General features: G+C 40.3%; 1 long non-coding RNA gene and 1 pseudogene across 2 annotated transcripts; both read left to right on the forward strand.

Annotated features, from left to right (window-relative positions):
- The first annotated feature begins 8,235 nt into the window (after positions 1-8,235).
- LOC135567048 (uncharacterized) lies at positions 8,236-12,298 on the forward strand. 2 transcript variants are annotated; one of them, XR_010462245.1, is made up of 3 exons: positions 8,236-8,296; positions 8,385-8,467; positions 10,207-12,298. It is a non-coding gene; the product is annotated as an uncharacterized LOC135567048 (long non-coding RNA). The 2 variants fall into 2 exon arrangements; XR_010462246.1 differs by lacking the exon at positions 10,207-12,298 and adding an exon at positions 8,683-8,705.
- Positions 12,299-20,079: 7,781 nt separating this feature from the next.
- The window catches only part of LOC135567049 (regulatory factor X-associated protein-like), an 8,838-nt pseudogene continuing 3,917 nt past the window's right edge, over positions 20,080-25,000 (forward strand).

A 25,000-nucleotide genomic window follows, 5' to 3' on the forward strand; every position in this document is an offset into this window, starting at 1 on the left:
TGCGTACTTCGTTCAGTTACGTATTGCTTAGTTTATCTTTATATCCAGGTAGTTTATATCTAGGTAGTTTATCTTTACATCTAGGTAGTTTATATCTAGGTAGTTTATCTTTACATCTAGGTAGTTTATATCTAGGTAGTTTATATCTAGGTAGTTTATCTTTATATCTAGGTAGTTTATCTTTATATCTAGGTAGTTTATCATTATATCCAGGTAGTTTATCATTATATCTAGGTAGTTTATCATTATATCCAGGTAGTTTATATCTAGGTAGTTTATCTTTACATCCAGGTAGTTTATCTTTATATCTAGGTAGTTTATCTTTATATCTAGGTAGTTTATCTTTATATCTAGGTAGTTTATCTTTACATCCAGGTAGTTTATCTTTATATCTAGGTAGTTTATCTTTATATCCAGGTAGTTTATATCTAGGTAGTTTATCATTATATCTAAGTAGTGTATCTTTATATCTAGGTAGTTTATCATTATATCTAGGTAGTTTATCTTTATATCTAGGTAGTTTATATCCAGGTAGTTTATCTTTACATCCAGGTAGTTTATCTTTATATCTAAGTAGTGTATTTTTATATATAGGTAGTTTATATCTAGGTAGTTTATCTTTATATCTAGGTAGTTTATCTTCATATCTAGGTAGTTTATATCCAGGTAGTTTATCTTTATATCAGGTAGTTTATCTTTATATCTAGATAGGTAGTTTATCTTTATATCTAGGTAGTTTATCTTTATATCTAGGTGTATTTTTATATATAGTAGTTTATATCTAGGTAGTTTATCTTTATATCTAGGTAGTTTATCTTCATATCAGGTAGTTTATCTTTATATCTAGGTAGTTTATCTTTATATCCAGGTAGTTTATCTTTATATCAGGTAGTTTATCTTTATATCAGGTAGTTTATCTTTATATCAGGTAGTTTATCTTTATATCTAGGTAGTTTATATATCTAGGTAGTTTATATCCAGGTAGTTTATATCAGGTAGTTATCTTTATATCTGGGTGGTTTATCTTTATATCTGGGTAGTTTATATCTAGGTAGTTTATCTTTATGTCTAGGTAGTTTATCTTTATATCCAGGTAGTTTATATCTAGGTAGTTTATCTTTACATCTAGGTAGTTTTATATCTAGGTAGTTTATCTTTACATCTAGGTAGTTTATATCTAGGTAGTTTATATCTAGGTAGTTTATCTTTATATCTAGGTAGTTTATCTTTATATCTTAGGTAGTTTATCATTATGTCCAGGTAGTTATCATTATATCTAGGTAGTTTATCATTATATCCAGGTAGTTTATATCTAGGTAGTTTATCTTTATATCTAGGTAGTTTATATCTAGGTAGTTTATATCTAGGTAGTTTATCTTTATATCTAGGTAGTTTATCTTTATATCAGGTAGTTTATCTTTATATCCAGGTAGTTTATATCTAGGTAGTTTATCATTATATCCAGGTAGTTTATCATTATATCCAGGTAGTTTATCTTCATATATCCAGGTAGTTTATCTTTATATCCAGGTAGTTTATCAATTTATCCAGGTAGTTTATATCTAGGTAGTTTATCTTTATATCCAGGTAGTTTATCTTTATATCTAGGTAGTTTATCTTTATATCCAGGTAGTTTATCTTCATATGTAGGTAGTTTATATCTAGGTAGTTTATCTTTATATCTAGGTAGTTTATCTTTATATCCAGGTAGTTTATCTTCATATGTAGGTAGTTTTATATCTAGGTAGTTTATCTTTATATCCAGGTAGTTTATCTTCATATGTAGGTAGTTTATATCTAGGTAGTTTATCTTTATATCAGGTAGTTTATCTTTATATCTAGGTAGTTTATCTTTATATCAGGTAGTTTATCTTTATATCTAGGTAGTTTATATCTAGGTAGTTTATCTTTATATCTTAGGTAGTTTATATCTAGGTAGTTTATCTTTATATCTAGGTAGTTTATCTTTATATCTAGGTAGTTTATCTTTATATCCAGGTAGTTTATCTTTATATCTAGGTAGTTTATCTTTTATATCTAGGTAGTTTATCTTTATATCCAGGTAGTTTATCTTTATATCTAGGTAGTTTATCTTTATATCTAGGTAGTTTATCTTTATATCTAGGTAGTTTATCTTTATATCCTGGTAGTTTATCTTTATATCTAGGTAGTTTATCTTTATATCTAGGTAGTTTATCTTTATATCAGGTAGTTTATCTTTATATCTAGGTAGTTTATATCCAGGTAGTTTATATCTAGGTAGTTTATCTTTATATCTAGGTAGTTTATATCTAGGTAGTTTATCTTTATATCTAGGTAGTTTATATCTAGGTAGTTTTATCTTCATATCAGTTAGTTTATCTTCATATGTAGGTAGTTTCTAACAAGTTGTTTCTCTTCATAGAGAATAAGATGATGCCTTTGGCTTGTTTCCAGTAGTAGAAGTAGTGAATGTCATTACATTTTATGCAGTTTCCAACCCTGTAGCCTCGTAAAGAGGTTGTAGTAATGATTTATACTGAAAACATGATGCCGTGTGTTGTATCTCAACTCCATGGTTTGTCTCTCAGTGGACCCCCAGTGACATCCTGTATGGAGGGTTGTACCTACCCATGTTCCTGTCTCCAACACCAGCCCAGGGTGCACTGCTCTACGCCTCTGCAGACCAACCCCTGGAAATCACTGTCAGAGCACAGGCTACCCAGTCCACGTAAGAGAAAGGAAACATGGAAACACTTAGCCGATAGGTAGAGACTAAAATCAGGGTTTTAAATGCAATAGTTGGACCAACAGGTGTGTCAGCGGGTTGTTGCTCTTCCCTACAATCAGATTTTAAAAAACAGATACAAATACACCTTATGGAACAGCGGGGACTGTGAAGCAACACATTGGCACAGACACACGCATACACACACACACACACACACACACACACACACACACACACACACACACACACACACACACACACACACACGATAACATACCCACTATACATACACATGGACTGTAAAGCCTTGGCAGCAGCTAATGGGGATCCATAATGAACACAAATACAAATATACAGTCAATACATAAACTGATCTGACATCTAGAGTCAATACATAAACTGATCTGATATCTACAGTCAATACATAAACTGATCTGACATCTACAGTCAATACATAAACTGATCTGACATCAACAGTCAATACATAAACTGATCTGACATCTACAGTCAATACATAAACTGATCTGGCATCTACAGTCAATACATAAACTGATCTGACATCTACAGTCAATACATAAACTGATCTGACATCTACAGTCAATACATAAACTGATCTGGCATCTACAGTCAATACATAAACTGATATGGTTCCTGATCTGACATCTATAGTCAATCCATAAACTGATCTGGCATCTACAGTCAATACATAAACTGATCTGACATCTACAGTCAATACATAAATTGATCTGACATCTACAGTCAATACATAAACTGATCTGACATCAACAGTCAATACATAAACTGATCTGACATCTACAGTCAATACATAAACTGATCTGACATCTACAGTCAATACATAAACTGATCTGACATCTACAGTCAATACATAAACTGATCTGACATCTACAGTCAATACATAAACTGATCTGGCATCTACAGTCAATACATAAACTGATCTGACATCTACAGTCAATACATAAACTGATATGGTTCCTGATCTGACATCTACAGTCAATACATAAACTGATATGACATCTACAGTCAATACATAAACTGATCTGGCATCTACAGTCAATACATAAACTGATCTGACATCTACAGTCAATACATAAATTGATCTGACATCTACAGTCAATAGATGAACTGATCTGACATCTACAGTCAATACATAAATTGATCTGACATCTACAGTCAATACATAAACTGATGTGACATCTACAGTCAATACATAAACTGATCTGACATCAACAGTCAATACAGTCAATACATAAACTGATCTGGCATCGACAGTCAATGCATAAACTGATCTGACATCGACAGTCAATACATAAACTGATCTGGCATCTACAGTCAATACATAAACTGATCTGACATCTACAGTCAATACAGTCAATACATAAACTGATCTGACATCTACAGTCAATACATAAACTGATCTGACATCTACAGTCAATACATAAACTGATCTGACATCTATAGTCAATCCATAAACTGATCTGGCATCTACAGTCAATACATAAACTGATCTGACATCTACAGTCAATACATAAATTGATCTGACATCTACAGTCAATAGATAAACTGATCTGACATCTACAGTCAATACATAAATTGATCTGACATCTACAGTCAATACATAAACTGATGTGACATCTACAGTCAATACATAAACTGATCTGACATCAACAGTCAATACAGTCAATACATAAACTGATCTGGCATCGACAGTCAATACATAAACTGATCTGACATCTACAGTCAATACATAAACTGATCTGGCATCTACAGTCAATACATAAACTGATATGGTTCCTGATCTGACATCTACAGTCAATACATAAACTGATATGACATCTACAGTCAATACATAAACTGATCTGACATCTACCGTCAATACATAAACTGATCTGACATCTACAGTCAATACATAAACTGATCTGACATCAACAGTCAATACATAAACTGATCTGACATCTACAGTCAATACATAAACTGATCTGGCATCTACAGTCAATACATAAACTGATATGGTTCCTGATCTGACATCTATAGTCAATCCATAAACTGATCTGGCATCTACAGTCAATACATAAACTGATCTGACATCTATCACATAAATTGATCTGACATCTACAGTCAATACATAAACTGATCTGACATCAACAGTCAATACATAAACTGATCTGACATCTGAGTCAATACATAAACTGATCTGACATCTACAGTCAATACATAAACTGATCTGACATCTACAGTCAATACATAAACTGATCTGACATCTACAGTCAATACATAAACTGATCTGGCATCTACAGTCAATACATAAACTGATCTGACATCTACAGTCAATACATAAACTGATATGGTTCCTGATCTGACATCTACAGTCAATACATAAACTGATATGACATCTACAGTCAATACATAAACTGATCTGGCATCTACAGTCAATACATAAACTGATCTGACATCTACAGTCAATACATAAATTGATCACATCTACAGTCAATAGATGAACTGATCTGACATCTACAGTCAATACATAAATTGATCTGACATCTAAGTCAATACATAAACTGATGTGACATCTACAGTTACATAAACTGATCTGACATCAACAGTCAATACAGTCAATACATAAACTGATCTGGCATCGACAGTCAATACATAAACTGATCTGACATCGACGGTCAATACATAAACTGATCTGGCATCTACAGTCAATACATAAATTGATCTGACATCTACAGTCAATACAGTCAATACATAAACTGATCTGACATCTACAGTCAATACATAAACTGATCTGACATCTACAGTCAATACATAAACTGATCTGACATCTATCAGTCAATCCATAAACTGATCTGGCATCTACAGTCAATACATAAACTGATCTGACATCAACAGTCAATACATAAATTGATCTGACATCTACAGTCAATAGATAAACTGATCTGACATCTACAGTCAATACATAAATTGATCTGACATCTACAGTCAATACATAAACTGATGTGACATCTACAGTCAATACATAAACTGATCTGACATCAACAGTCAATACAGTCAATACATAAACTGATCTGGCATCGACAGTCAATACATAAACTGATCTGACATCTACAGTCAATACATAAACTGATCTGGCATCTACAGTCAACATAAACTGATCTGACATCTACAGTCAATACATAAACTGATCTGACATCAACAGTCAATACAGTCAATACATAAACTGATCTGACATCTACAGTCAATACATAAACTGATGTCAACTTTATTCAAGACTCTTTTAGCTTCAACATTTAACACATTCCATTTCAATACAGGACTTTTTATTTGTTTGATTCATATTTTGAAGTGATGCAGTTCTGTCCTTGATCTTTTCTTGTCTATTAATGTTACGTGTAATGTCATGTTGTATGTTTTGACCCCAGGAAGAGTAGCTGCTGCTTAAGCTAATGGGGTTCATAATGAAACATAATAATAATAATATAATAAATATATAATAAATATAAATAATGACATTGTATTGTTTTCTCCCTGTGTGTTTCAGGGGTTTCAGAGCTGTTGGTGAGTGGACCTTCCAGTATCACAGAGAACACCACTGTCCCAGGAGAGTACCTTCTAAGATGGACGCCCACTGAGGATGAGGAGGAGGGTACTATCCTGTGTGCTTCATCGCTCAGGGGAGTGAACGACAGGTCAGTCTGCTGCCACTTCAACTGGAAACGTATAGCACAACATAATGACTTACCTGATTAAATAAAAGGCACAAAATAAACTAGCATAATGCATCATTTCTGTAGGCTACTATCAAGACGATCAGTTGAATGTACATTTAGACACATTTTGGTAGAATCCATTCAGTTGTGCAACTGACTAGGTTTTAACCTGCCTTTCCTTCAATGGGATGTGGTTTGTTTGGTTTTAACATGTTTCATTCACTTCTCTGGGATATGTGGGACGGTATCGTCTTCGCCAGTAAAATCAAACATAGTATTGTAGTAAGTATTATACACCATTTTAAAGATCAACTTCTCGTTAATCCAGCCACAGTGTCTGATTTCAAAAAAGTGTTATGGTAAAAGCATGCAATTACGTTAGGTCAGCGCATAGCCACAGAAAAACATACAGCCATTTTCCAACCAAGGAGAGATGTCACAAAACTCAGAAATAGCATTATAAATATTCACTTACCTTTGATGATCTTCATCAGAATGCACTCCCAGGAATCCCAATTCCACAATAAATGTTTTGTTCGATAAAGTCCATCCTTTATGTCAAAATACCTCCTTTTTTGTTCACGCGTTTAGTACAGTAATCCAAAATGCACCAGGCGAGAGCACTAGGTCCAGGTGAAAAGTCCAAAAGTTCCATTACAGTTCGTAGAAACATGTCAAACGATGTATAGAATCAATCTTTAGGATGTTTTTGTCATAAATGCAACCGGACAATTCCTTTGTCTTTAGAAATGAAAGGGAATGCAGTTCGGCTCTCATGGCTTAGCTCAAGGCATTCTGCCCTTAGTCAAACAGCTCTTATTCGCTCCCCCTCACAGTATAAGCCTGAAACAAGGCTCTAAAGACTGTTGACATCTAGTGGAAGCCGTGGGAAGTGCAATATGACCCCATAGACACTGTATATTCGAAAGGCAATGATTGAAAAACTACAAACCTCAGATTTCCCACTTCCTGGTTGGATTTTTTCCTCAGGTGTTTGCCTGCCATTTGAGTTCTGTTATACTCAAACAATTTTAGAAACTTCAGAGTGTTTGCTATCCACATCTACTAATTATATGCATATTCTAGCTTTTTGGCCTGAGTGGCAGGCAGTTTACTCTAGGCACCTTATTCATCCAAGCTACTCAATACTGCCCCCCAGTCCAATGGAATGTGGTTTGTGTAGCTTTGACTTATTTTTTTAAACCAATGGAATGTGGTTTGTTGGGTTTGTAATGTTTTATAAAATGGTCTTTCACAAAGATCTGAACAGTTGTTCTGTTGATCTTCTCAGTTCCATGTATCACTCTGAGCTGCGCTGTCTGATCGTCAGGGTTGGAAACACAAGTGGTGGGTACAGTTTCACTACAGCATGAGGTTAATGATCCCCTTTCTGGTGTTCTGCTAGTCTCACTGTTACTTACAGATGCTAGTTGAAATGCATGTTTGAGACAATTAGCAACCAATCAACACATCTCTGTCTGTCTGTTTGTCTGTCTTTGTGCTACAGCCATCAGAACCACAGAGGAACCAACACCCTCCCCTCCTCTGACAATAAACCTCACAACCACAGAGGAACCAACACCCTCCCCTCCTCTGACAATAAACCTCACAACCACAGAGGAACCAACAACCTCTCCTCCTCTAACAACAAACCTCACGACCACACAGATTGCACCTGCACTTCCAAATACCACCCAAACAACTACTGAACTCACAACCACACCCACAAATGTCAGTACGTCGCTCCCACAACTACCACAGCTCCCACAACTACCACAGCACCCACAACTTTAAGTACACCCAACCACCCGTCTCACAACCCATATTGTGGACGGTACAACAACGAGCAGTGGGCCTAGTAAGTACAAAATTAACTTTAGTTCAAATTTTAACGAATGATTTGTGTATGTGTGTTGTAATAATGTGGACTGGCTGTGTTTCCACAGGATACGTTGCTGTACTGAGGATAAAACTGTCCTCTCTGAACCCACTGACAGATGATTACATCAGAAACGTGGTTTTACAACAGGTCAGTGTCAGGTCAGACAGGTTTCTCCTCGGCTCTACCTGATAATCACTGTGTGTGTTGTGTTTCCAGCTCCGTGAGGAACTGATCAGACAGGTTTCTCCTCGGCTCTACCTGATAATCACTGTGTGTGTTGTGTTTCCAGCTCCGTGAGGAACTGATCAGACAGGTTTTTCCTCGGCTCTACCTGATAATCACTGTGTGTGTTGTGTTTCCAGCTCCGCGAGGAACTGATCAGACAGGTTTCTCCTCGGCTCTACCTGATAATCACTGTGTGTGTTGTGTTTCGAGCTCCGCGAGGAACTGATCAGACAGGTTTCTCCTCGGCTCTACCTGATAATCACTGTGTGTGTTGTGTTTCCAGCTCCGCGAGGAACTGATCAGACAGGCTTCTCCTCGGCTCTACCTGATAATCACTGTGTGTTGTGTTTTCAGCTCCGCGAGGAACTGATCAGACAGGTTTCTCCTCGGCTCTACCTGATAATCACTGTGTGTGTGTTTCCAGCTCCGCGAGGAACTGATCAGACAGGTATCTCCTCGGCTCTACCTGATAATCACTGTGTGTGTTGTGTTTCCAGCTCCGCGAGGAACTGATCAGACAGGTTTTCTCCCTCGGCTCTACCTGATAATCACTGTGTGTTTTGTTTCCAGCTCCGCATGAGAACTGATCAAACAGGTTTCTCCTCGGCTCTACCTGATAATCACTGTGTGTGTTGTGTTTCCAGCTCCGCGAGGAAACTGATCAGACAGGTTTCTCCTCGCTCTACCTGATAATCACTGTGTGTTTGTGTTTCCAGCTCCGCGAGGAACTGATCAGACAGGTCTCTCCTCGGCTCTACCTGATAATCACTGTGTGTGTTGTGTTTCCAGCTCCGCGAGGAACTGATCAGACAGGTTTCTCCTCGGCTCTACCTGATAATCACTGTGTGTGTTGTGTTTCCAGCTCCGCGAGGAACTGATCAGACAGGTTTCTCCTCGGCTCTACCTGATAATCACTGTGTGTGTTGTGTTTCCAGCTCCGCGAGGAACTGATCAGACAGGTTTCTCCTCGGCTCTACCTGATAATCACTGTGTGTGTTGTGTTTCCAGCTCCGCGAGAACTGATCAGACAGGTTTCTCCTCGGCTCTACCTGATAATCACTGTGTGTGTTGTGTTTCCAGCTCCGCGAGGAACTGATCAGACAGGTTTCTCCTCGGCTCTACCTGATAATCACTGTGTGTGTTGTGTTTCCAGCTCCGCGAGGAACTGATCAGACAGGTTTCTCCTCGGCTCTACCTGATAATCACTGTGTGTGTTGTGTTTCCAGCTCCGCGAGGAACTGATCAGACAGGTTTCTCCTCGGCTCTACCTGATAATCACTGTGTGTGTTGTGTTTCCAGCTCCGCGAGGAACTGATCAGACAGGTTTCTCCTCGGCTCTACCTGATAATCACTGTGTGTGTTGTGTTTCCAGCTCCGCGAGGAACTGATCAGACAGGTTTCTCCTCGGCTCTACCTGATAATCACTGTGTGTGTTGTGTTTCCAGCTCCGCGAGAACTGATCAGACAGGTTTCTCCTCGGCTCTACCTGATAATCACTGTGTGTGTTGTGTTTCCAGCTCCGCGAGGAACTGATCAGACAGGTTTCTCCTCGGCTCTACCTGATAATCACTGTGTGTGTTGTGTTTCCAGCTCCGCGAGGAACTGATCAGACAGGTTTCTCCGGCTCTACCTGATAATCACTGTGTGTGTTGTGTTTCCAGCTCCGCGAGGAACTGATCAGACAAGGGCTGCCAGGGGACTTCGCGCTACGCCTGAGCCACTCATGGGATCAGTTCCTGAGGGAGGAACAGGAATTCATTCTTCACTCCTACTTGTCTTGTCTTCCTGGTTCTGATTCTGCAGAAAGTTCTTCTGAAGAAGAAGTGGTTCCTTATAATGACAGAATATGGTTGATTTGTACTAATCTCTTGAAGAAGAAGTGGTTGAATGACTGTAAATGTTTTTATGTCTAGAAGAAGAAATAGAACATAAATATGATTGGTAACAGAGTTAGACTGGGGTTCTTTCCTGTTTGGTAATGTACAGAGGTAGACTGGGGTTCTTTCCTGTTTGGTAATGTACAGAGGTAGACTGGGGTTCTTTCCTGTTTGGTAATGTACAGAGGTAGACTGGGGTTCTTTCCTGTTTGGTAATGTACAGAGGTAGACTGAGTTCTTTCCTGTTTGGTAATGTACAGAGGTAGACTGAGGTTCTTTCCTGTTTGGTAATGTACAGAGGTAGACTGAGGTTCTTTCCTGTTTGGTAACGTACAGAGGTAGACTGGGGTTCTTTCCTGTTTGGTAATGTACAGAGGTAGACTGGGGTTCTTTCCTGTTTGGTAATGTACAGAGGTAGACTGGGGTTCTTTCCTGTTTGGTAATGTACAGAGGTAGACTGAGGGTCTTTACTGTGTCAAGAATAGTTGGTTGAGGCTCCGTTTTCTGTGACATTTTAGTGACAGAGGACACAGGTAGGGGGAACCCACTTGTAAACACCCACACACACACTCAGGAAGACGTTTCACTTTCACTCACACATGGAGCATAAAGAAGAATGAACAATGAGGTTGAATTGACATTGTGAAAGAGAAGAAATGAATTGACTGACTAAAGAGAAGAAGAAATTAATTGACATTGACTAAAGAGAAGAAGAAATGAATTGACACTGACGAAAGAGAAGAAGAAATGAATTGACATTGACTAAAGAGAAGAAGAAATGAATTGACATTGACTAAAGAGAAGAAGAAATGAATTGACACTGACGAAAGAGAAGAAGAAATGAATTGACACTGACTAAAGAGAAGAAGAAATGAATTGACATTGACGAAAGAGAAGAAGAAATGAATTGACATTGACTAAAGAGAAGAAATGAATTGACACTGACGAAAGAGAAGAAGAAATGAATTGACATTGACTAAAGAGAAGAAGAAATGAATTGACATTGACTAAAGAGAAGAAGAAATGAATTGGGAATTGATTGAAATCCTAATTAAAGGTTAAACATATTAAATGTTAAAGGTTGAAAACATTGGGAGATATTAAAGGTGTTAAAATAATGCAGGTGAGGAGAGTTATAATGTAGTTTTAAGTTGTGAATCATATAGACTGTGTTTCATTCTGCTTATTAGAGGACAACGCCTTAGGAGGTTGATAACGAGACATTATAATGGTCAAATGTTATCATGTTTAAAATATTGAATTATTAAGATATAACTGGAGTAATAAATTAGGTTGTAGTAAGATTAGAATTGAGTAAAGGTAGTTTGAAAAATGTATGTTTGTTCTAGAACATTCTAGGAGGAATCCTTAAGGTTACCTCATTGATAGAAGTGTTCTAGAACATTCTAGGAGGAATCCTTTAGGTTACCTCATTGGTAGAAGTGTTCTAGAACATTCTAGGAGGAATCCTTTAGGTTACCTCATTGGTAGAAGTGTTCTAGAACATTCTAGGAGGAATCCTTTAGGTTACCTCATTGGTAGAAGTGTTCTAGTAGCTGTTAGTTTTTTAGACACCAACTGAGGAACTGAGCATCCCGAGGGGGGAGACAAAAATCTGTTTATAAGTTGTAGAAGGTAAGAACATATTTTTCTTGTTAATAAATACAGTGCTTCTCATGAAATTGTGAAAAAATATATATAATATTGGTACACCCTAATAAGGGTTTAGTTAAGGGTTTAGTTAAGGGCGCTCAATTTAATCCAAGGAAATGTTTTGCTTATCATCGATTGGTGATATTGATTTGTGATTGGTTGATCGAGGGTTTTTTATGCCTGTTTCTGTCATTTTGAATAAACTTGCTTTATTGTTCTGAAACCCTGCGTCATCAAAGAGTCATACAAGCACATGTCGTTTTACTCCAGGTTTCTGAAACAGATTGGATTAATTAAGGATTCATAGCATCTGGTTAAATAGTCTATCGGGAACCTGAATTGCTGGTAGGAAGGAACCTGAGACCCAACTAATGGTACTGAGTGCATTGGTAGGAGTCGATTGAGGGGTGATTCTGGGCTAAACCAACCCAGGAGAGAGTATCCACTCATAGTGTCCTAAGGTCGACTATTTGGCCTGGACGATCCTGAAAAGAGGCGGATTCTCAACCAGCTTCATGATGTAGTCACCTGGAACGCATTTCAATTTACAGGTGTGCCTTGTTAAAAGTTCATTTGTGGAATTTATTTTCATGAGCCAATCAGTTGTGTTGTGACATGGTCGGGGTGGTATACAGAAGATAGCCCTATTTGCTAAAAAGACCTAGTCAATATTATGGCAAGAACAGCTCAAATAAGCAGAGAGAAAACGACAGTCCATTATTAAATTTAAGACATGAAGGGTCAGTCAATCCGGAAAATGTCAGAACTTTGAAAGTTTCTTCAAGTGCATTCACAAAAACCATCAAAGCGCTATAATGAAACCACAGGAAAGGAAGGCCCAGAGTTACCTCTGCTGCAGAGGATAAGTTCAGTAGAGTTACCAGCCTCAGATTGCAGCCCAAATAAATGCTTCAAAGAGTTCAAGTAACAGACACACCTCAACATCAACTGTTCAGAGGGGAGACTGTGTGAATCAGGCCTTCATGGTTGAATTACTGCAAAAAGAAACCACTACTAAAGGACACCAATAATAAGAAGAGACTTGCTTGGGCCAAGAAACACGAGCAATGGACTTTAGACTGGTGGAAATCTGTCTAAAAATGAGTCCAAATGTGAGATTTTGGTTCCAACCGCCGTGTCTTTGTGAGACGCAGAGTAGGTGAACGGATGATCTCCACATGTTCCCACTGTGAGGCATGGAGGAGGAGGTGTGATGGTGTGGGGGTGTAGGCTGGTGACACTGTCTGTGATGTATTTACAATTCAAGACTTAACCAGCATGACTACCACAGCATTCTGCAGCGATACACCAACCCATCTGGTTTGGGCTTAGTAGGACTATCATTTGTTTTTCAACAGGACCATTTTTTTATTTAACCTTTAATTTAACCTTAATTTAACTAGGCAAGTTAGTTAAGAAATAATCAAATTTTCAATGATGGCCTAGAAACAGTGGGTTAACTGCCTTGTTCAGGGGAAGAACTTTTTTATCTTTTATTCTTGTCAGCTCAGGGATTTGATCTTGCAACCTTTCGGTTGCTAGTCCAACACTCTAACCACTAGGCTACCCTGTCACCTCTACACTCTAACCACTAGGCTGCCCTGCCACCTCTACCTCTAACCCACTAGGCTACCCTGCCACCTCTACACTCTAACCACTAGGCTACACTGCCTCCTCTACCTCTAACCACTAGGCTACCCTGCCGCCTCTACACTCTAACCACTAGGCTACCTACCGCCTCTACACTCTAACCACTAGGCTACCCTACCGCCTCTACACTCTAACCACTAGGCTACCTGCCACCTCTACACTCTAACCACTAGGCTACCGCCTCCACACTCTAACCACTAGGCTACCTGCCACCTCCACACTCTAACCACTAGGCTACCCTGCCACCTCTACACTCCCTAACCACTAGGCTACCCTGCCACCTCTACACTCTAACCACTAGGCTACCCTGCCACCTCTACACTCTAACCACTAGGCTACCCTGGCTCCATGTCACGTCCTGACCTTAGTTCCTTTTTTTACGTGTCTATTTTAGGTTGGTCAGGGGCTGGGCATTCTGTTTTGTTCTATGTTTGTATTTCAATGTGTTTGGCCTGGTATGGTTCCCAATCAGAGGCAGCTGTCAATCGTTGTCTCCTGATTGAGAACCATGCTTAACAGCCAGGTTTTCCCCATTTCGGTTGTGGGTGATAGTTTTCTGTGTCTGTGTTTTCCCACAGAACTGTTTTCGTTTTCAGTTTGTGTAGTGTTTAGTTTTGACAAAAAATATGACGAACACTGACAACGCTGCGTCTTGGTCCGATCCTTCCTACTTCTCCTCCTCAGAAGAGGACGAAAACCGTTACAGAATCACCCACCAAGAAAGGACCAAGCAGTGTGGTAACCAGGAGCAGAGGGTTCTGGACTCCTGGACATGGGAGGAGATTTTGGACGGTAAGGGACCCTAGGCACAGGCTGGGGAATATGGCCGCCTCAGGGAAGAGCTGGAGGCAGCTAAAGCCGAGAGGCGATATGAGGAGTTAGCATGGCAGCGCAACAGTGACGAGAGGCAGACCCAAACATTTCTTAGGGGGGGTGGCACACGGGGAGTGTGGCTAAGCCAGGTAGAAGACCTGAGCCAACTCCCCGTGCTTACCGTGGAGAGAGGTTGACCGGGAAGGCACCATGTTATGCGGTGAGGCGCACGGTGTCCCCCAGTGACACGCATAGCCGGTGCACTACACCGCAGCTCCTTGTATCAGCCGGGCTGAGTGGGCATCGAGCCAGGAGGGATGAAGCCGCTCAGCGCATCCGGTCTCCAGTGCGTCTCCTCGGCCCGGTTATATGCACCAGCCCTACGCACGTGTCCTCGGTTCGCCAGCACAGCCCAGTGCGGTCTGTTCCACCACCCGCACTGGCCGGGCTACAGGAGGTATCCAGCCAGGACAGGTTGTGCAGGCTCGTTGCACGAGACCTCCAGTGCACCTCCACAGTCCGGTCCATCCGGTGCCTCCTCCACGCACCAGGCCTCCTGTGGCAGCCAAACGCACCAGGCTGTCTCTCTCCGTCTCCTCCCTCCAGGTGCTCCCGCCTGTCCAGCTTCCAGAGCCTCCTCCAGTCAGGAGTTGCCAGAGTCACCCATCACTCCGGTGCTGCCAGAGTCACCCTTCACTCCGGTGCTGTCAGAGTCACCCTTCACTCCGGAGCTGTCAGAGTCACCCTTCACTCCCGGTGCCAGAGTCACCCTTCACTCCGGTGCTGCCGAGTCACCCTTCACTCCAGTGCTGCCAGAGTCACCCTTCACTCCGGTGCTGCCAGAGTCACCCTTCACTCCGGTGCTGCCAGAGTCACCCTTCACTCCGGTGCTGCCAGAGTTACCCTTCACTCCGTGCTGCCAGAGTCACCCTTCACTCCGGTGCTGCCAGAGTCACCCTTCACTCCGGTGCTGCCAGAGTCACCCTTCACTCCGGTGCTGTAAGTCACCCTTCACTCCGGTGCTGTCAGAGTCACCCTTCACTCCGGTGCTGCCAGAGTCACCCTTCACTCCGGTGCTGTCAAGTCGCCCTTCCCGGTGCTGTCAGAGTCACCCTTCTCCGGTGCTGCCAAGTCACCTTCACTCCCGGTACTGCCAGAGTCACCCTTCACTCCGGTGCTGCCAGAGTCACCCTTCACTCCGGTGCTGCCAGAGTCACCCTTCACTCCGGTGCTGCCAGAGTCACCCTTCACTCCGTGCTGCCAGAGTCACCCCTTCACTCCGGTGCTGCTTTATGATGTACTACAACCCATGGCAGGATTAGACAGATAGGTATACAGATAAGAGTTCATTGGGTCCCAGCCCATGTGGGGTGGAGGGGAATGAGGCAGTTGACGACTGGCTTAACAAGCACTTAGTAGATGTTGTAGTTTAAAAGAGCAAGGCAGAGGCAAAAAGCCTGATATAGACAGTGATGGTGTAGAGATGACAGGAGCAGGTTAAAAGCCTGATATAGACAGTGATGGTGTAGAGATGACAGGAGCAGGTTAAAAGCCTGATATAGACAGTGATGGTGTAGAGATGACAGGGGCAGGTTAAAAGCCTGATATGGACAGTGATGGTGTAGAGATGACAGGTTAAAAGCCTGATATGGACAGTGATGGTGTAGAGATGACAGGAGCAGGTTAAAGCCTGATATAGACAGTCAGTGATGGTGTAGAGATGACAGGTTAAAGCCTGATATAGACAGTGATGGTGTAGAGATGACAGGCTAAAGGCTGATATAGACAGTGATGGTGTAGAGATGACAGGTTAAAGCCTGATATAGACAGTGATGGTGTAGAGATGACAGGAGCAGGTTAATAGCCTGATATAGACAGTGATGGTGTAGAGATGACAGGCTAAAGCCTGATATAGACAGTGATGGTGTAGAGATGACAGGTTAAAAGCCTGATATGGACAGTGATGGTGTAGAGATGACAGGTTAAAGCCTGATATAGACAGTGATGGTGTAGAGATGACAGGTTAAAAGCCTGATATAGACAGTGATGGTGTAGAGATGACAGGAGCAGGTTAAAAGCCTGATATGGACAGTGATGGTGTAGACATGACAGGTTAAAAGCCTGATATAGACAGTGATGGTGTAGAGATGACAGGAGCAGGTTAAAAGCCTGATATAGACAGTGATGGTGTAGAGATGACAGGTTAAAAGCCTGATATAGACAGTGATGGTGTAGAGATGACAGGAGCAGGTTAAAAGCCTGATATGGACAGTGATGGTGTAGAGATGACAGGAGCAGGTTAAAGCCTGATATAGTCAGTGATGGTGTAGAGATGACAGGAGCAGGTTAAAAGCCTGATATAGACAGTGATGGTGTAGAGATAACAGGTTAAAGCCTGATATAGACAGTGGTGGTGTAGAGATGACAGGTTAAAACCTGATATAGTCAGTGATGGTGTAGAGATGACAGGAGCAGGTTAAAAGCCTGATATGGACAGTGATGGTGTAGAGATGACAGGTTAAAAGCCTGATATAGACAGTGATGGTGTAGAGATGACAGGAGCAGGTTAACAGCCTGATATAGACAGTGATGGTGTAGAGATGACAGGTTAAAAGCCTGATATAGACAGTGATGGTGTAGAGATGACAGGTTAAAAGCCTGATATATACAGTGATGGTGTAGAGATGACAGGAGCAGGTTAAAAGCCTGATAGAGAAAGTGATGGTGTAGAGATGACAGGAGCAGGTTAAAAAGCCTGATATAGACAGTGATGGTGTAGAGATGACAGGTTAAAAAGCCTGATATAGACAGTGATGGTGTAGAGATGACAGGAGCAGGTTAAAAGCCTGATATAGACAGTGATGGTGTAGAGATGACAGGAGCAGGTTAAAAGCCTGATATAGACAGTGATGGTGTAGAGATGACAGGTTAAAAGAAGCCTGATATAGACAGTGATGGTGTAGAGATGACAGGAGCAGGTTAAAAGCCTGATATATACAGTGATGGTGTAGAGATGACAGGTTAAAAGCCTGATATAGACAGTGATGGTGTAGAGATGACAGGAGCAGGTTAAAAGCCTGATATAGACAGTGATGGTATAGAGATGACAGGAGCAGGTTAAAAGCCTGATATAGACAGTGATGGTGTAGAGATGACAGGAGCAGGTTAAAAGCCTGATAAAGACAGTGATGGTGTAGAGATGACAGGAGCAGGTTAAAAGCCTGATATAGACAGTGATGGTGTAGAGATGACAGGAGCAGGTTAAAAGCCTGATAAAGACAGTGATGGTGTAGAGATGACAGGAGCAGGTTAAAAGCCTGATAAAGACAGTGATGGTGTAGAGATGACAGGAGCAGGTTAAAAAGCCTGATAAAGACAGTGATGGTGTAGAGATGACAGGAGCAGGTTAAAAGCCTGATATAGACAGTGATGGTGTAGAGATGACAGGAGCAGGTTAAAAGCCTGATATGAACAGTGATGGTGTAGAGATAACAGGTTAAAAAGCCTGATATAGACAGTGATGGTGTAGAGATGACAGGTTAAAGCCTGATATGAACAGCGATGGTGTAGAGATAACAGGTTAAAGCCTGATATAGACAGTGATGGTGTAGAGATGACAGGAGCAGGTTTAAAGCCTGATATAGACAGTGATGGTGTAGAGATGACAGGAGCAGGTTTAAAGCCTGATATAGACAGTGATGGTGTAGAGATGACAGATTAAAAGCCTGATATAGACAGTGATGGTGTAGAGATGACAGGTTAAAGCCTGATATAGACAGTGATGGTGTAGAGATGACAGGAGCAGGTTAAAGCCTGATAAAGACAGTGATGGTGAGAGATAGCAGGTTAAAAGCCTGATATAGACAGTGATGGTGTAGAGATGACAGGAGCAGGTTAAAAGTCTGATATGAACAGTGATGGTGTAGAGATAACAGGTTAAAAGCCTGATATAGACAGTGATGGTGTAGAGATGACAGGTTAAAAGCCTGATATAGACAGCGATGGTGTAGAGATGACAGGAGCAGGATAAAAGCCTGATATGAACAGCGATGGTGTAGAGATGACAGGAACAGTGGAATAGAGATACTAAGGGCAGGCAGAGGAAATTCAGGGAGAGGAGGACGGCAGGACGGGACAGAAGAGGAGGAGGCTAATTTGATTATTTTTACAAGATTACGTGTTGGACACAGTCAGTTGAATAAAAGACCTTAAATGTGATAGGAATGCATCAACAGACCTTAAATGTGATAGGAATGCATCCAACAGACCTTAAATGTGATAGGAATGCATCCAACAGACCTTAAATGTGATAGGAATGCATCAACAGACCTTAAATGTGATAGGAATGCATCAACAGACCTTAAATGTGATAGGAATGCATCAACAGACCTTAAATGTGATAGGAATGCATCCAACAGACCTTAAATGTGATTAGGAACGCATCCAACAGACCTTAAATGTGATAGAATGCATCAACAGACCTTACATGTGATAGGAATGCATCCCACAGACCTTAAATGTGATAGGAATGCATCCAACAGACCTTAAATGTGATAGGAATGCATCCAACAGACCTTAAATGTGATAGGAATGCATCAACAGACCTTAAATGTGATAGGAACGCATCAACAGACCTTAAATGTGATAGGAACGCATCCAACAGACCTTAAATGTGATAGGAACGCATCAACAGACCTTAAATGTGATAGGAATGCATCCAACAGACCTTAAATGTGATAGGAATGCATCCAACAGACCTTAAAATGTGATAGGAACGCATCCAACAGACCTTAAATGTGATAGGAACGCATCCAACAGACCTTAAATGTGATAGGAACGCATCCAACAGACCTTAAATGTGATAGGAACGCATCCAACAGACCTTAAATGTGATAGGAATGCATCCAACAGACCTTAAATGTGATAGGAACGCATCCAACAGACCTTAAATGTGATAGGAACGCATCCAACAGGAAAGTGTGATTATTACTAGGAAACCGAGAACATGGAGCAGGTGTCAGTGTGGGCAGTATGAGAGGGAAAGAGAGAGGTTGAGATCTAGTATGATGGAAAAGGGAAAACAGGAAATTCGTTTCAAGATTATATTGAGTAGAACTCCTTTTTATATCGTCTCAAATATGTTGTTGTCTTTTTAAGAGCAACGGGTCTGGCAGGTAGGGTTTAGTTTCTCTCTGTCTCCTGCAGCCCACACTCCAGTACAGTAGTCGGCGGTAAACGCGCCATCATTTTGGATGCCAACCGCAGATAAACCCCACCGGAGAAGGAGAAGAGACTCCTCCTTGTCTTCGTTTATTTTTGTTGTGAGGATGTTTGTCTGCTAGCAAGCATTTCTGGTATTTATAAATACAATTATGTGATTGACTATTTTAGAGCAGCTAACAGTCAGGTATAACCTTATTATTCTGTTTTTCCAGTTAATTTAACGTGGTCCATCACTTATTGCCCGAACTCACTCAGATCTACTTGGGTGAAGGAGGGAATGGACATGTCAAGCTAACCAACATGGTAACTTTACCTAAAGTCCCATTTGTACTAGCCAGCTAACGTTAAACTCACAATTTACTAGTAATAATATATATTTATATATTCCAATCATGGGTGAAGAGGAGAGTAACACATCGGCGGGTAACAACAATAAGGACTCCGAGCATTATCCTCACCAAAGACGGACAGACGTACTACGTTGACAAGAGCGGTGTTGTCGACAGTAGAAATGTAGTCGCGCGTCAAGAGTCGGACAATAACATGTTCTCCTACGATATAGATGATGCCGAAGAAGGAGAGCGATGTTTTGGACACACGTCGGACCCGCGGGATAACGCTGCGAGTCCAGAAGAACTCAACGACGATGATGATGATGATGAAGAGGCTACGGGGATAACGATAACGCTTCAAAGAACTTGTACATACGACGGGTGCACAGGCTACGACCCAAGCCAAGCAGCGGAAGCCGTGGATGTGTAAAAACACCGCAACAAGATGTACAAAGACAAATACAAGAGGAAGAAGAGCGACCAGGCGATGTCCACTAGCAAACAAGATGTAAGAATGTATCTGACTAGCACACAAACAGATATACACAAACACGTTGCAATATATGTGTATATATATATATATATGTGTGTGTATATATATGTGGGTATATATATATATATGTGTGTGTATATATATATGTATATATGTGTGTGTATATATATATGTATATATGTGTGTGTGTATATATATGTATATATGTGTGTGTGTATATATGTATATATGTGTGTGTATATATATATGTATATATGTGTGTGTATATATATATGTATATATGTGTGTGTATATATATATGTATATATGTGTGTGTGTATATATGTATATATGTGTGTGTGTGTATATGTGTGTATATATATATGTATATATGTGTGTGTGTATATATGTGTGTATATATATATATATATGTGTGTGTGTATATATGTGTGTATATATATATATATATGTGTGTATATATATATATGTGTGTATATATATATATGTGTGTATATATATATATATGTGTGTATATATATATATATATGTGTGTATATATATATATGTGTGTATATGTATGTTTAATTGTTTGTTATATTTAGTACAAGGCTGGAACAAAACCTTGCTGTGGATCCCCAAGACTAGGACTAGAGAGTTCTGATCTAGTCTAAACAATGTGATGGCTATTTGTTGAACTGTAGTGTGTGTGTGTGTGTGTGTGTGTGTGTGTGTGTGTGTGTGTGTGTGTGTGTGTGTTGACCAGGAGAGCTTGGAGGACAGGCCTGTATCTGTGAACAAGCAGCGTCTTGGTACCGTGGGGGACCGGCCGGCCAGACCCTCCCTCATCGAACAGGTGCTCAACCAGAAGAGACTGGTGAGTCATGGACACAGACGCACAGACTGACTGACTGTAAGTAAATACTGACTGACTGACTGTAAATACTGACTGACTGACTGTAAATACTGACTGTAAATACTTGACTGACTGTAAATACTGACTGACTGACTGACTGTAAATACTGACTGACTGTAAATACTGACTGCCTGTAAATACTGACTGTGACTGACTGTAAATACTGACTGCCTGTAAATACTGACTGCCTGTAAATACTGACTGACTGACTGTAAATACTGACTGACTGCCTGTAAATACTGACTGACTGACTGACTGTAAATACTGACTGACTGACAGTAAATACTGACTGACTGACTGTAAATGCTGACTGACTGACTGTAAATACTGACTGACTGACTGTAAATGCTGACTGACTGACTGTAAATACTGACTGACTGACTGACTAAATACTGACTGACTGACTGACTGTAAATACTGACCCATTTGACTGACTGTAAATACTGACTGACTGACTGTAAATACTGACTGACTGACTGACTGTAAATACTGACTGACTGACTGTAAATACTGACTGACTGTAAATACTGACTGACTGACTGACTGTAAATACTGAATGACTGACTGACTGACTGACTGTAAATACTGAATGACTGACTGACTGACTGACTGTAAATACTGACTGACTGACTGACTGACTGACTGACTGACTGACTGTAAATACTGACTGACTGACTATAAATGCTGACTGACTGACTATAAATACTGACTGACTGAACTGTAAATACTGACTGTCAATACTGACTGCCTGTAAATACTGACTGACTGACTGTAAATACTGACTGACTGTAAATACTGACTGACTGACTGACTGTAAATACTGACTGACTGACTGTAAATACTGACTGACTGACTGTAAATACTGACTGACTGACTGACTGACTGACTATGAAATACTGACTGACTGACTGTAAATACTGACTGCCTGTAAATACTGACTGACTGACTGTAAATACTGACTGACTGACTGCCTGTAAATACTGACTGACTGACTGTAAATACTGACTGACTGCCTGTAAATACTGACTGACTGACTGGAAATACTGACTGTAAATACTGACTGACTGACAGTAAATACTGACTGAAAATACTGACTGACTGACAGTAAATGCTGACTGTAAATACTGACTGACTGACAGTAAATACTGACTGACTGACTGTAAATACTGACTGACTGTAAACACTGACTGCCTGTAAATACTGACTGACTGAAAATACTGACTGACTGACAGTAAATACTGACTGTAAATACTGACTGACTGACAGTAAATACTGACTGACTGACTGTAAATACTGAGCTGACTGTAAATACTGACTGCCTGTAAATACTGACTGACTGACAGTAAATACTGCCTGTAAATACTGCCTGTAAATACTGACTGCCTGTAAATACTGACTGACTGTAAATACTGACTGACTGCAAATACTGACTGACTGACTGCAAATACTGACTGACTGACTGTAAATACTGACTGTAAATACTGACTGCCTGTAAATACTGACTGACTGTAAATACTGACTGCCTGTAAATACTGGCTGACTGACTGCAAATACTGACTGACTGACTGCAAATACTGACTGACTGACTGCAAATACGGCTGCAAATATTGACTGACTGACTGCAAATACTGACTGACTGACTATGAAAATGACTGACTGACTGTAAATACTGACTGACTGACTGTAAATACTGACTGACAGTAAATACTGACTGACAGTAAATACTGACTGACTGACAGTAAATACTGACCCGACTGACAATACTGACTGACTGCAAATACTGACTGACTGTAAATACTGACTGTAAATACTGACTGCCTGTAAATACTGACTGACTGACAGTAAATACTGACTGACTGACTGTAAATACTGACTGACTGCAAATACTGACTGACTGACTGCAAATACTGACTGACTGACTATGAAAGTACTGCCTATGAAAATACTGACTGACTGACTGTAAATACTGACTGACTGCAAATACTGACTGACTGACTGCAAATACTGACTGACTGACTGCAAATACTGACTGACTGACTGTAAATACTGACTGACTGACTGTAAATACTGACTGTAAATACTGACTGCCTGTAAATACCTGACTGACTGACTGTAAATACTGACTGACTGCAAATACTGACTGACTGACTGTAAATACTGACTGACTGCAAATACTGACTGACTGCAAATACTGACTGACTGACTGTAAATACTGACTGACTGCAAATACTGACTGACTGTAAATACTGACTGACTGACTGTAAATACTTATTACTGACTGAAAATACTGACTGACTGCAAATACTGACTGACTGACTGCAAAATACCCCGACTGACTGACTGCAAATACTGACTGACTGACAGTAAATACTGACTGACTGACAGTAAATACTGACTGACTGACTGTAAATACTGACTGACTGACAGTAAATACTGACTGTAAATACTGACTGCCTGTAAATACTGACTGACTGACTGTAAATACTGACTGTAAATACTGACTGACTGACAGTAAATACTGACTGACTGACAGTAAATACTGACTGACTGACTGAAAATACTGACTGACTGACAGTAAATACTGACTGTAAATACTGACTGACTGACAGTAAATACTGACTGACTGACTGTAAATACTGACTGACTGTAAATACTGACTGACTGCCTGTAAATACTGACTGACTGACTGAAAATACTGACTGACTGACAGTAAATACTGACTGTAAATACTGACTGACTGACAGTAAATACTGACTGACTGACTGTAAATGCTGACTGACTGTAAATACTGACTGCCTGTAAATACTGACTGACTGACTGTAAATACTGACTGACTGACAGTAAATACTGCCTGTAAATACTGCCTGTAAATACTGTCTGCCTGTAAATACTGACTGACTGTAAATACTGACTGACTGCAAATACTGACTGACTGACTGACTGCAAATACTGACTGACTGACTGTAAATACTGACTGTAAATACTGACTGCCTGTAAATACTGACTGACTGACTGTAAATACTGACTGCCTGTAAATACTGACTGACTGACTGCAAATACTGACTGACTGACTGCAAATACTGACTGACTGACTGTAAATACTGACTGACTGACTGTAAATACTGACTGACGGTAAATACTGACTGACAGTAAATGCTGACTGACTGACAGTAAATACTGACTGACTGACAATACTGACTGACTGCAAATACTGACTGACTGTAAATACTGACTGTAAATACTGACTGCCTGTAAATACTGACTGACTGACAGTAAATACTGACTGACTGACTGTAAATACTGACTGACTGCAAATACTGACTGACTGACTGCAAATACTGACTGACTGACTGTAAATACTGCCTGTAAATACTGACTGACTGTAAATACTGACTGACTGCAAATACTGACTGACTGACTGCAAATATGACTGACTGACTGCAAATACTGACTGACTGACTGTAAATACTGACTGACTGACTGTAAATACTGACTGTAAATACTGACTGCCTGTAAATACTG

This window comes from Oncorhynchus nerka, unplaced genomic scaffold, assembly GCF_034236695.1.
Source record: "Oncorhynchus nerka isolate Pitt River unplaced genomic scaffold, Oner_Uvic_2.0 unplaced_scaffold_2667, whole genome shotgun sequence".
In the NCBI taxonomy this organism is placed as follows: Eukaryota; Metazoa; Chordata; class Actinopteri; order Salmoniformes; family Salmonidae; genus Oncorhynchus; species Oncorhynchus nerka.